The sequence below is a fragment of the Lampris incognitus genome, chromosome 15, assembly GCF_029633865.1.
Source record: "Lampris incognitus isolate fLamInc1 chromosome 15, fLamInc1.hap2, whole genome shotgun sequence".
NCBI classification, from domain to species: domain Eukaryota; kingdom Metazoa; phylum Chordata; class Actinopteri; order Lampriformes; family Lampridae; genus Lampris; species Lampris incognitus.
The window spans coordinates 31,613,301-31,626,948 of record NC_079225.1 but is presented as its reverse complement, the minus strand read 5'-3'; positions in this window follow the sequence as shown (position 1 = coordinate 31,626,948).

The following is a 13,648-nucleotide window of genomic DNA, read 5'->3' as shown; positions in this document are numbered from 1 at the left end:
CAAAACCCAGAGAGTTGGGCTGCTGAGCATTAATGTGGTTTCATCATGCAGATTAAGTCAAAAGATATTTGTACAACGGGCTTCCTTTGCTATGACATAATATTTAATGTCTCTACCCAAGTAGCTGTCAAATCATCTCGAAACACACGCACATGAAAGCCGGGCCTTTGTTTATGTGTGACCGACAACAACACCGCATCAGCGAACATTTCTCCCTTCGAAAATGTGACTAAAATCATCTTGAGGTCCATTATTTTGGAACAGAGATCGTTTCTCGGACATGTTTTTCACCTTACTCCGAAGACGGCTATTCTATCCACCAAATGGCCAAAGAGGGTCAGAGGGTTGGGTTCAAAGGGCAATGCAGACTGGGGGACAGAGCGGAGCAAATGGCCTCACACAGGGAAGCATAGGGATGTGTGTGTGTGTCTGTGTGAGTGTGTATGGATGTGTGTTTTGAATGTTGGAGGTGGTAAAGAAAAATGGTTTGGGCAAAATAGAGAGGAAATGCATCTGTCTGTGTGAGCGTGTGTGTGTGTGTGTGAGTGTGTTAATGTATATGTACATGGTAGTGTGTATGTGCCTGTCTGTGTATGTTTGTGCAAGTGTACATAAATACGTGTGTGTGTGCGTGCATGCATGTATGTGTGTGTGTGAGTGTGTTAATGTATATGTACATGGTAGTGTGTATGTGCCTGTCTGTGTATGTTTGTGCAAGTGTACATAAATACGTGTGTGTGCGTGCATGCATGTATGTGTGTGTGTGAGTGTGTTAATGTATATGTACATGGTAGTGTGCATGTGCCTGTCTGTGTATGTTTGTGCAAGTGTACATAAATACGTGTGTGTGCGTGCATGCATGTATATGTGTGTGTGAGTGTGTTAATGTATATGTACATGGTAGTGTGTATGTGCCTGTCTGTGTATGTTTGTGCAAGTGTACATAAATACGTGTGTGTGCGTGCATGCATGTATATGTGTGTGTGAGTGTGTTAATGTATATGTACATGGTAGTGTGTATGTGCCTGTCTGTGTATGTTCATGCAAGCGTATGTAAATACATGTGTGTGTGTGTGTGTGTGTGTGTGTGTGTGTGTGTGTGTGTGTGTGTTAATGTATATGCACATGGTAGTGTGTATGTCCCTTTCTGTGTATGTTCATGCAAGTATATGTAAATGTGTGTGTGTGTGTGTGTGTGTGTGTGTGTGTGTGTGTGTGTGTGTGTGTGTGTGTGTGTGTGTGTGTGACATTGAATGAGGAGGCCTATCTATGACGATACGGAGTATCTCTCTGCTTCCCACTCAGGATGTAGAGGAGAAGAAGGAGGAGGCATTATAAGACAAGATAAGACAAAAACAGTAAAACCATTCATAAAGAACAGACCTTAGGGATCCCTGTGTGTGTGTGTGTGTGTGTGTGTGTGTGTGTGTGTGTGTGTGCGTGCGTGCGTGCGTGTGTGTGTGTGTGTGTGTGTGTCTGAGAAAAAGGCGCGGGGTAAAGAGAGACAACAAGAGACAGCAGATTAAAAAGAAAGTGCAGTGTCAGCTCGAAATCATAGAAGTGGAAGAATCAAATATATCAGAAGAGCGCAGCCTCTTGATCTGAATGCAGACCCCAGTGTACAGTAAGATGTGTGTGGTCTGGGCCGCTCATCCTGTTTAGGAAGGAGGGAGCGAGACCCCTGTTTCCTTTGGCTCTGAACCCTCTGTTGTGACTACATTAGACTTCCTCCATCGCCACCCCCAGCCCCATATGTCTCACATACAGCTCCCCCCAGCTTCAAATCTAAGAAGGTCGAAACCCACCACTGTATACAGGACTCCAACACAATGCCTCCACCATCACCTCAGAAACTCAGAGCCTCCTAAAAGTGTCTCCGTTAGGGTTTAGCATGAAATCGGTTTTCATCTAGTTTTAGCTTTTATTTCGGCTCCTAAAAACGGCTTCCTGAAAACGAGTAGCTGCTATCGTTCGTTTCTTACCAAAGAAAGTTGAATCAGGTCATCCGGATACAACGTTTATTGACGTTGTATCCGGATGAACGTTTCATCACTTGTCACGTGGGTTGATGAAACGTATCTGTCAATAAACGTTGTATCCGGATGACCTGATTCAACTTTCTTTGATTTTTTTGTAACCTGGATTATTGAGCATGCATAAAGACGTTTGATTCTTACCTTTCCGTCTCTCGTCACATCTGGATGCTCATCACAGTTAGAACACATGGCTGACACGGTCTTACAATGGTTTGCGCATTTCACCCACATTTATTCCATAGCGAGCCATAGGCAGGTTTGAGTAGTTACCTTTCTGCTACTACAAATGAGGAAAGACGATATTACTTTTTAAAGCAGAACAAACGTCCCTTTATTTGTCTTTTATCACTCTGACATATGACTGTTCAGTCCAACAAAAAGAAAGAAAAACAACACACAACGACAAAGACAGGGCGAGGAACCTGCAGTGAATTTGAGCATGTTTACCCAAAATATACAGAGCCTGATGCCACGGCCCCAGCTGAGCGTCGACAAATCCGCCAAACGCTTATCAGATTAAACCCCATTAGCTTGCGCAAACAACGCGGGCTAGCACCCGCTCGCGCGCACAAACACGCGCACGCTCACACGTAACCTTTCACCGGCGCAAACATGCTAGCGCCTAGCACGTTTTCCCGCCCCGAGCGCCCAACAGGGCCCCGCCCACACGCCTTCGTGTGAGGGACAAGCGCGTGATCGATTGAACGCACACAGGCCCGTGACCCCCGCCGTCAACTGTCAGCACTTGTCACGCCGTGTGTCCGGAAGCACGCACGGAGGACCCTCATAACGTCACACCTGGCGAGACACGACTTCCGGCGGTCCCGGGGTAAGACTTTCCATGCACGCTTGTTAACCGGTTTTCTCTGCTGCCGCCATAAAGTAGGGTGCGCGGGTAACGCAATACCATAAAAACCCCGCTCTGTCCAACAGCTGCTAGAGGGATTGTCCTCTTAAACAAAGTAACGTAAACCCTCAAAAGTAAGACGTTGCAGTAAAAAGGACGATTTCACCCGCCTTCCTTCCTCTTCCTGTTCGGCCGCATGAGACGCCGCCGTGCGGGTATAGCGGAGAGCGGAAGGGTCGGAGGGGGGCAAGTTAGTGAACGGTACACTTCCATGTACACTCCATCAGCGTTAACCTGTCGTCAGCTGATTTTCAGGTGGACGGTGGAGTTTGGGCTGACATAAGGAGGATTGTTTGTGGGCCGTGTCCCGAGAGTCGGCGGGAGAAAAGGCCAAGGTGGAGGCAGACAGGTCTTAGCGGTAAGGGCGGCGCAGTTCCTAAATCCAACCGAAAACATTAAACTACACTGTTCAACCGTGCAAAATCAAACGAGGCAAATGATGCTCCCCGGCCCCTGAACACGACACCCCCTCATCCCTCAGCCACAAAGTTCAGCCCAATTATTCTTTCATACAGGGATTCACTCAATTAAATGTGACAAAGAATAGTGAAAAATATCTGTCTCCCCCCCGGGTTCCCCCACACACACAAAGGAGTTACAAGTTAGGAACTCTTCTTTTGGTCTTTGTAATCGTTTCCTCAGGTTGTCCGAGGGTGTGCAGGAGAATTTGACCGTGAGCCGCCCAATTATTTCCAGACCCCGGATTGAGATGAGACGAGCTGATAGCATATCGATTGCACTGCAGAACGCAGCAGGCCTTCCTCTTGGATGGGAGGCGGTGAAGAAGAGGCCTGCCCGGCCGCAGAGCGGATGCTCCAGTAACTGGTATGAAGCCTTTCTCAGGGAAGATGACATAAGCACAAAGTCCCACAGCTGAACTCTCAGGATGATGAAAGGACAGTCACATTACTTCTGTGGATGAACCCATGTTCTCTTATTTCTTAAAGACCAGGGGTAAGAAACCGATTCCTTTTTCCAATCTGAGCAGAACCAATATTTTGACGTTTCTGTTCTGCCGCCAGCATAATGTTCCCAAACTGGTTAAAACTAAAACTTGTTAAACTGGTCGAATCAAAATAGAATAATTAAAATGGTTATTACCATTCTTTTTCACATACATCATACCTGATAAATGTGTGCAATAATGAAGTAACATACATGTTATTTCACTCACTAACATGTTATGTGTAACATGTGTTCAGTAACATGTTACTCCGGATGGTCACATTTTCATTCTGTTTTAGTTCCTAGTAAAATATTGTTTGTTTCTGGTCTTTATTTCTGTTTCTCAAGCCCGTTGGGAGCCCTGTCCATTACTGGAGGCTCTGTATTTCTTCTTAAAAGAAAAACATGATAAGAGTTGTGTGTCCAGGGAGGTGATTTCACTCTACCAGCCTGATGTGACAAGAAATTTGATTCTCTTGATTTTGGCAAATTTATTTTGGGGTAAATTCAAGGTATTGGGTCTCATCTATCTGGTCGAACGTTGGAAGGCAGTTGGGTGTTGGTGGCCCTTCCATATCCTGCTTCGGATATTTCCAGATTGGTTTCAGTGGTCGGAAACCCTGTTTGCCGGATGATAAATCAGGGAACATGCTGTCATCTGCAGTGTATGAGGGGAGGATCTTTGGGATTGCTGAGGCTTAAGTTTACATCACGTACAAACGGCAAACATTGCTTTGACGTGTTGAGTAACAACGAATATAACTTGGTGAGAAACAAGAGTAAAGAGCTGGTTAGCATCTTCATCTGGTAAACAAACAGGGTATTTATGTGGCGTGTGCATTATGTATCTCCAAATTTGATGATTTTCTTCCATCCATCCATCCATTATCCGAACCGCTTATCAGGGAGACACCCTGGACAGGCCGCCAGACCATCACAGGGCTCACACACACACACGCGCACACACACACACACACACACACACACACACACACACACACACACACACACACACACATTCACACCAAGGGACAATTTAGTATGGCCGATTCACCTGACCTACATGTCTTTGGACTGTGGGAGGAAACCGGAGCACCCGGAGGAAACCCACGCAGACTCAGAGAGAACATGCAAACGCCACACAGAGGACGACCTGGGACAACCCCCAAGGTTGGACTACCCTGGGGCTTGAACCCAGGACCTTCTTGCTGTGAGGCGACCATGTTAACCACTGCTCCACCATGCCGCCCGGCGATTTTCTTTTTACCACATAAACCTGATGCATATATGCATCCCTGGAGCCCCTCAGGGTTCCTCAACAAATGAAAGGTGTCTTACGAAGCTTGTAAAAAGGCTATGTTTGGTTACAACAAGGTGAAATAGTAATGATTCTCTCACTTCCTGTAAGGTGACAGTAACGATATGTCGTACAACTCACTCTAATTGGTTTTCCTTTAGCATCGTGCAACAAAGCGATGCCCCCCCGAGTGAAACCAGTCTCACAGAGATGAAGACCAGAGACGTCTCGCAGTGTGAGCAACCCTCGAGACTGATTTACAAAGCTAAGTATATACATATATATTTATATATACTATATATGTGGCCTTGTTGAGAAAAAGTTTATAGTCTATCATTTGGCGAAACATGTTGAAGTGGCATCTTCTTTAAGGCAAAGTCTCCACTGAAATGAATTCAGAATGTCTAAGGGGAATGGGTTATTCCACCAGGCTTTTACGGTCTGAAGACATTCTGTGCTCACCACTGTAAAAACATGGAATCGCCTCTTTTTAAATGTGTTTTCTCATAAAAGCGAATCAAGCAAATATTTTCATTGTTTATTTGTGCATTTTGTAGCGCTGCCTTCAGTCTGTGGCTCTTAAAATGTTTACCCTGTAATAAATCCAAACAAAGGCTGATAATAATGCCCTCCATCCTCTGGAATTCCACTCTTTCTCGATCCTTCCTTCTCTTTCTCTCTCTCTCTCTCTCTCTCTCTCTCTCTCTCTCTCTCTCTCTCTCTCTCTCTCTCTCTCTCTCTCTCTCTCTCACAATTCTAATAAATCTGAAGGGGCCTTTTCCAGTTTTACAGGAACAGCGACTCATTAAATGGTTGATTTCAGATGGCAGAGTGTGAATGTTTTGAATTAACTTTATTGATCTGCGAGCGGGTCTGCAGGCCAGGGTGAAACGGACACCCCCCGGCGCATGGGCAGTAGATTTACACCTCTGCCATTTAAAGACACCTCTGAACCCGTCTGGCCACCAGCCCGCAACCTCCTGTACTAAGGGACCTGGCAAAGACAACAATGTTGTCTTATGTTGTCTTGCCCTCTCACTCTCACTCACTCTCACTCTCTCTCTCACACACACACACACACACACAACAAACACATATCCGCACACACACACACACACACACAGACCCACACACACACACAAATCCTCCCAATAAAGGCCATGAGGAGGCTATATTATACAACAACTTGCTCCCACTTTTGAGCCGAGGGATAAGCACCTCTATACCCAAAGGACTGTACTGATGCCTAACAGCCTGTTAGTTCATGCCTGGTTTACCTCAACCCTCTTGGCTTCTCGGTCCTGCCTGCCGAATGCAAAGAGGTTGTACGGAGGTCACACAAGAGGCTGGAATGTCCAACTAAACCATTTGCTTTAATGATTATTTTCATGGCGTCTCTGCTTGATTAGTTACACTGTGCAATGAGGGAATATGGAGTCGGTTTGAGGTGGCCGACGTGCCAAAAAAGATGACAGACTGGAGCCTGCCGTTCAAAACGCACATGGCATCTGTCCCAGCTCACTAATCACCTCACGCCATCACCCCCCCCCCCAAATCCATTATTTTCCATTTTTTCACTTATTTATTCCATTCTTCGCCCTCCTTTGTTTCATGGTTTAGCATGAACTATCGTTCCGCTGGATGCGGATGGAGACCTGGGCGGTGAGAGCGGTCTAAAAGACATTACACCTAATTAAGGAGGCTATGTTGGTTGAGATCCTGAAGCTCATATCTGCCCTCCTTTCCCCGTATCAGCCAGGGAGAGCTGGGTCCGTCTCCTCTCCATGACATCATTCGTCGAGCATGAGCGGTTTCCCATAAACCTCCTCGCTCCCTGGGGTTTCCCACCCACGACATCAGGGAACAGTCAGGGTGGTGTTTGCAGCGCCAAGACTGGGTTTTATCTGTTGTAAATTAATTTCACCCGCAACTCCCTGACGGCCCCTCCATGAGTCACCTTGAGGGCCAACCAGAAGTGTGTTTAAAATCGAAAAACTCTTTTTTTCCAAACCCGATTTCCTCGTTATCCTGTTCCTATCACTCTATCATTTGCTCACTCCCCATTTTCTCTTGTTTCACTTCCTCTCTTTTCTGTCTCCTTGTCTGTCCCGCTGGCTCTCTCGTCATCTCTCTCTATCTGCTATCTCCCTTACCCTCACTTTGTTTCCTTCACCCACTCTCTCTCTCTCTCTCTCTCTCTCTCTCTCTCTCTCTCTCTCTCTCGCTCTCGCTCTCGCTCTCTCTCTTTCTCTTTCTCTCTCTCTCTCTCTCTCGCTCTCTCTCTCTCTCTCTCTCTCTCTCTCTCTCTCTCTCTCTGTCTCTCCCTCTGTGTATGTCTTTAGAAATCCCCCTCAGGGCTGAAAGCTGTGAGGCTGTAAGGTCCCTTTCTTCCCACAACTGCTCTCAATCACCCCTCTGACTGCTTGGCTGTCAATCACTCCACCATGAGACCCTGCACCAGGCATGTCATGCCTACTGGCACACACACACACACACACACACACACACACACACACACACACACGTGCACAATCACGTACATTACATACAGAAACACGCCGAAGCGGCGGGAATGAAATGGGTGGGAGGTTGGGAAAATGGAGGGGGTCCTGTCAGCACCTGCTGGGGTTCACCAGAGAATCTGCTGAGATGCAGACACACCCACAACCACACACACACTCACACACACAAACACAAACAGACACACACATGCACGCTCACACACACACACACACACATATGCACATGTGAACACACACACTTCAAGATACATGCATATTCACACAAAAACACAAACAATTACACACATAAACATAAACATACACACACATAACCCCCCGCACAAACATGCACACAAACACGCACCAAAATACAGAAACACAAACACTGAAACGCACACACACACACACACACACACATATAAACACACACACATGGATGGACACACGCATGCACACACACACACACACACACACACACTCACACACCATGGGGCACTAGTTGTGAGAGTAGTACCAGTGTAATATTGGTTATATTTATTCAGCCTCCCCCCACGCCGCCTCCAGCCACGCTGTCCCACAGTCTCTCTGTGCTGCTCTGCCTTTTAACCAAAGAAACGTGGGGCAGCTGCAACACATACTTCAGACATGCACACAAACACACACACACATACATATGTGCACATATGTGAACATACACACATGTGAGTGTTTGCACAAACACACAAAATCACAGTTCTTCAGTCATTCAACCAGTCAGCGACACACTCTTAACTGTACAGCATATCTATTCAATGGACACGCACAACCACACACACACACACACACACACACAAGCACACATGAGTGCGCACACTTCCATGTCAACACACACACAGTTTCGGGTCTTTTTTACGATGAGTATAGTACTCTCACATAAATACACATAAATGCACTTCCTTGGACAGACTTCCTGAAGACCTTTTTTTTTGTGAACACAAAATGGCTCAATTAATTTCATCTGTTTCTGTCCAAGCCACACACACACACCCAGTCAAACACACCAGTTGTGCGCACACACACACACACACACACACACACACACACACATACACACACAGACTCCATTAGGGTTCACGTGTTGGGCCCAAACCACGGCCCGGAGTGCTCTTTCATGGCTCCATCATTACATCAATAAGTCTTCACATTAATCTCAGTGCAGCAGAGCACGCGGTCTATTACCAGACCGGCCCTGCACCACAGAGGCTCATGCTGAAGCGGACAGGGGCAAAATGGTAGTCAAATACACATGGAAAGCACACAAGGCATGCTCCATTTGTCTCATTTTGCGAGGGATGTGTCCAGTTTTGAGGCCTTTTTTAAATGGACAAGGATAAATTAAGTGTAGCTCAGGTAGATCAAATGTTTGAAAGGATATCTTGATATATTTTTGGCCACCTTCACTCTTAACAGCCCTCAATCTAAAACAGAGACTGCTGAGGGTAGAGGGTCCCCCCCCCCCTTTAAAGTCTGGTTGCATTGCAGATTTCGAACAGGGCCCAACATTATTTTGGAAGAATTGGTTTTGAGAATGATTAGCTTCAATGCTTCGCTTTATCCTTTCAAATCCGTGTAACACAAGATACTGCAAGTATGAATAAAGCACTTGAGTGTAGTCAGAAAAAACAAATTTCGGGAGATAATCTTACATGATGGCTTGCTAGTTTAGCTTTTGGTCTTCAGAAAATATGAGGCTCCTGGGGGGGAAAATGTCTTAGAAAGAACATAACTAAAACGTGCAGGTTCTGTATGATGGGCGGTGTATGTGTACATCTACATAATCTGAATTTGAGCAGCGTCCAAATATTTGCCTGTTTAGAAAAGTGACGAAGAGACACGGAGGAGAGGAGAGAAAGGAAAAGACCAAGACGGAGGAAAGGAAAAAGCATGAAAGAGAGAGACGAGGAGTGTTTAGTCCTTGTCTGTCTGGACAGGAAATGGGGTGCTTTGACCCTTGGCCCTTGACCAATATCCTCTGGGAGCCCCACCAGCGTGTTTATATGTGTCCATGTCTGTCTGTGTGTGTCTGTGTGTGTCGGCGTTGGCCTTAGAACAGGTTCCCTCAGAAAGTGGTGTGACGGACAGATGGTCCTTGTTGTCATTGCAGCCCGTGCAGGTGCGTGTATGTGGCGTTTCCTGCCCTGAGGTGGAGGGGGAAGTTTATAATCCACAATGCCAGTGGGCACCAGGCGCCCTATGCTCCCAAGAGGTAAAAGGAATGACGGAGGCAAAAAAGGAGGGGGGGGTGAAAAACGGCAGGGCAACAGATTTTGAGAGCGAAAGAGAGTGGAAGAAAGTTAGAGAGAGTGGGTGAGGGAGAGGGAGGGAGAGAGATGGAGACGGGGAAGAAGAGAGAGCGGGAGTGTAACGGTGAGGGGGAGCGAGATGAAGAGAGAGAGAGAGAGAGAGAGCGCAATGGAGAGAGGGGGAGGGAGAGATGGCGAGAGGGGGAGAGAGATGGAGGGAGAGAGAGATGGAGAACAATGGAGAAAGGGGGAGAGAGAGCAATGGGGAGAGAGAGAGAGAAACAGGGGGAGAGTGGGGGTACGAGGGGTAAGGAGAGTGGCGGAGCTCGCCATTAAACCTCGATAGAGCGTCTTTTTTACGACCCTGGATCTCTTCCTAGATGAAAAAGCTGAGAAATATGTAGTTCACTGCTCTTTTATTCTGTGCCGTAATAAAAGAATAAAAGAATATTGCCTAAAAAATTTCCACTGTTCCCAGAATGGCAGCCTCAGCCCAGATGACCTCAGATATGGCTCGTCTCTATTCTTCTACTTTCCTTGCGGTATTGCAGAACAAAAAGCAAGACATGAGAAGAAGGGAGAGAGTGTGTGTGTGCACGTGTGTGTGCATGTGCACGTGTGTGTGCACATGCATGTGTGTGTGCGTGCGTGCGTGCGTGCGGGCATGCTTGCAGAAAGACAGAAGGGACAGAGAGATTCAGGAAATAGGCCTTCCAGCACGCCTGCTCCCAGGCCTTACGCTCCGGGTTGTTTGTATTCATATTTACTTTGGCATATCCGACATCCGAGGAGGCAGCGGAGTTAGCAGTCATATCTGCAGAGATCCAAAGACTCAACAAACATTATTAAACTCTAATTTGTTATAAAAGGTTTGTGGAATAATATGCTGTGAAACTATTAACAATTTATATGGTTATTTTCTTGTCCCTGAAGGTCTTTTCCCATCTGGTCCTCATGTAGACACACACACGTGCACGCACACACACACACACATGCACGTATGCATGCACACACACACTCACACACATGCACAAATGCACGTATGCATGCACACACACTCACACACACACAGCTGATTTGTGTGGACAACTGTTTGTACACAATGATACGTATCACGTACCTCACACATTCCTTATACATAAATTTGATCACAGGAAGTGCCATACAGGAAGTGCCATACAGGAAGCTCGTAATAAACATAATGCAGAACAACTGTGAAGAAACGGAGCAGAGCTGAGGGTCCTGAGGTATAAATGAGGTTTAATCAAAACAAAACGGTGGTGATTGCTCTTGCACAGGTGTGCAGTGGAAGTAAACACAGCTCTCTAAGCTTGCATATGAATAAGGGGCGATGGGCTGACGAGGGAAACCTCAGAACAACTGAAGATGGCCCAACTAAAAGACCGGTAGCTCGATCACATCGCTGACACGGTAATGAAAAGGGCCGCCGGAGCGTGACTAAAGGAAGGGCCCCGCGTTGCACGAGCGGATGGAGGACGGGTTCTGCAGAACCCGGTGAGAACTGACGTAGGCTCGGCTCCCCGAGAGCCGGCTCTCGTCTTGCTTGCCCTGCTTGGTTTAGGGAAGCCGTGACGCACAAACACAGGCGTCTCATGAAACCTCAGGTTCATCTGTTATAAGGAGGCTGTCGGAGATACCGCTGGAGGAGGAGGAGGAGGAGGAGAGGAGAGGAGAGGAACAGGCCGAGCAACAACAACAACAAAAAAGAGAGAAAATAACAGGAGTTGGGAGAGGAGAGGACAGGACAGGAGGGGAGAGTTTAATGGAGAATAACAGAGGGGAGGAGAGGGAACAAAAGGGGACAGGGTGCTGAAAGGGTTGTTAAGTCTGTGACAGATATCTGGTGCACAACAAGACATGATTACCGCGGTAATGACAGTCTTTGTGGGGAATGCCGTTGAAGTCACTGGGACAGACCCATGAGGGGAACATGTGTTGCTGTGTGTGTGTGTGTGTGTGTGTGTGCGTGTGCGTGTGTGGTGTGTGTACACTGTGCACTCATTAGTGGAAAGCCTCAGCACAGACTAGCTCCAGTTACAGTAGTAAACGCTGCCTTTGAACTTTTAATAGAGCCCTGAAACCCAACCAGGCACTAAAACACAAAGATTTGCAAGAAACGACAGAACAGAGAGCGAGAGAGAGAGAGATGGAGAAATGATTGAGAAACAGGGGAGGAAAGAGAGATTAAAAAAAAAAAGGTTGAATAAGAGGTTACTAGTCAGGGTAAAGTATTAAAACGTTTTGATTTACTTGGTTGTGGGCAGTGACACACTGTATTGCCAGACGGTTCGCTCAGTCATAACACGGATTGACCAGTCTAAGCATCGAGCCCTTCTATTGGCCCATCAACACTAATGAAGCACAACATATAAACGCACACCTGCTGACCTGCCTGACAGACAGCCCTCTGGGCCAATCAGGGGGTCCATGCTGGTGAGTGGCGGATGAAGCACTTTTGGACGGTCACACAAAACTGATCACAAACACACTTGCCCCTCACGGACGTATGCATGCATTCATGCCTGTGTGCGTGCACGCACACACGCACACGCACGCATGCACATACACACACACACACACACACCCTGTATGTCTGCTGCTTTTAATGATTGCATCCTGGAGGAATCTGTACAGGTGCATGGACTGTGTAATACCTTCAAGTCTCTCTGTGTGTGTGTGTGTGTGTGTGTGTGTGTGTGTGTGTGTGTGTGTGTGTGTGTGTGTGTGTGTGTGTGTGTGTGTGCGTGCGTGTGTGTGTGTGTGTGGGTGGGTGGATGTGTGCTTTGTAGCATTTTCAGCCATGCATTGCAATAAACAGATGTTAGGTCTTTATGAGGTCTTTAAAGCAGGTTCAGAGGTGTGTATGCGTGTGTGTGTGTGTGTGTGTGTGTGTGTGTGTGTTTGTGTGTGTGTGTTTGTGTGTGTGTGCGCTCCCCCATGCATGTGTAGTCCCACCATGTAACCCTGTCGTGACTGCATTTTAAACAGACACAGAAGTGAAGGGAAAAGTTGGCCCCTCGCCTCCTGCTGACGAATGTCCGAGAAGGTCCGTCATTTTTAGCAAAACGCCATCGCTGCTATTAAAATCATTCCGGCTCTAGACAGCAGAGACGAGACTCAAACTGCAGAACAAGTCAACTGCCACGTGACTGTCATCTTATTTCCGTGCTAAAAAAAAATCAGGTTTGGTAAATCTCAGGCGTCAAATAAACGTGGCATCACTCACGAGATCATTACAGCTTTGGTGTTGCTGCTGAACTTTCATATCTCAGTCTTCATATTCAGCATACCTCGAACTTGTCCCTTTATGTCATCCTATACTTTTTATTCTTTAACCATCACTCTATTTTACACTTTTTCTCCCAAATCAAACTTCCTCAAGGAGATCATACTATTATTATACTATTCAAATACAATACGATACGGTATGGTACGGTACAGTACTATGCGATACAGTGCGATACAGTACAGTACAATATAATATAATACAACCCATCCATCCATTATCTGAACCGCTTATCCTGCTCTCAGGGTCGCGGGGATGCTGGAGCCTATCCCAGCAGTCATTGGGTGGCAGGCGGGGAGACAGCCCTGGAAAGGCCGCCAGTCCATCACAGGGCCCACACACACACACACACACACACACACACACACACACA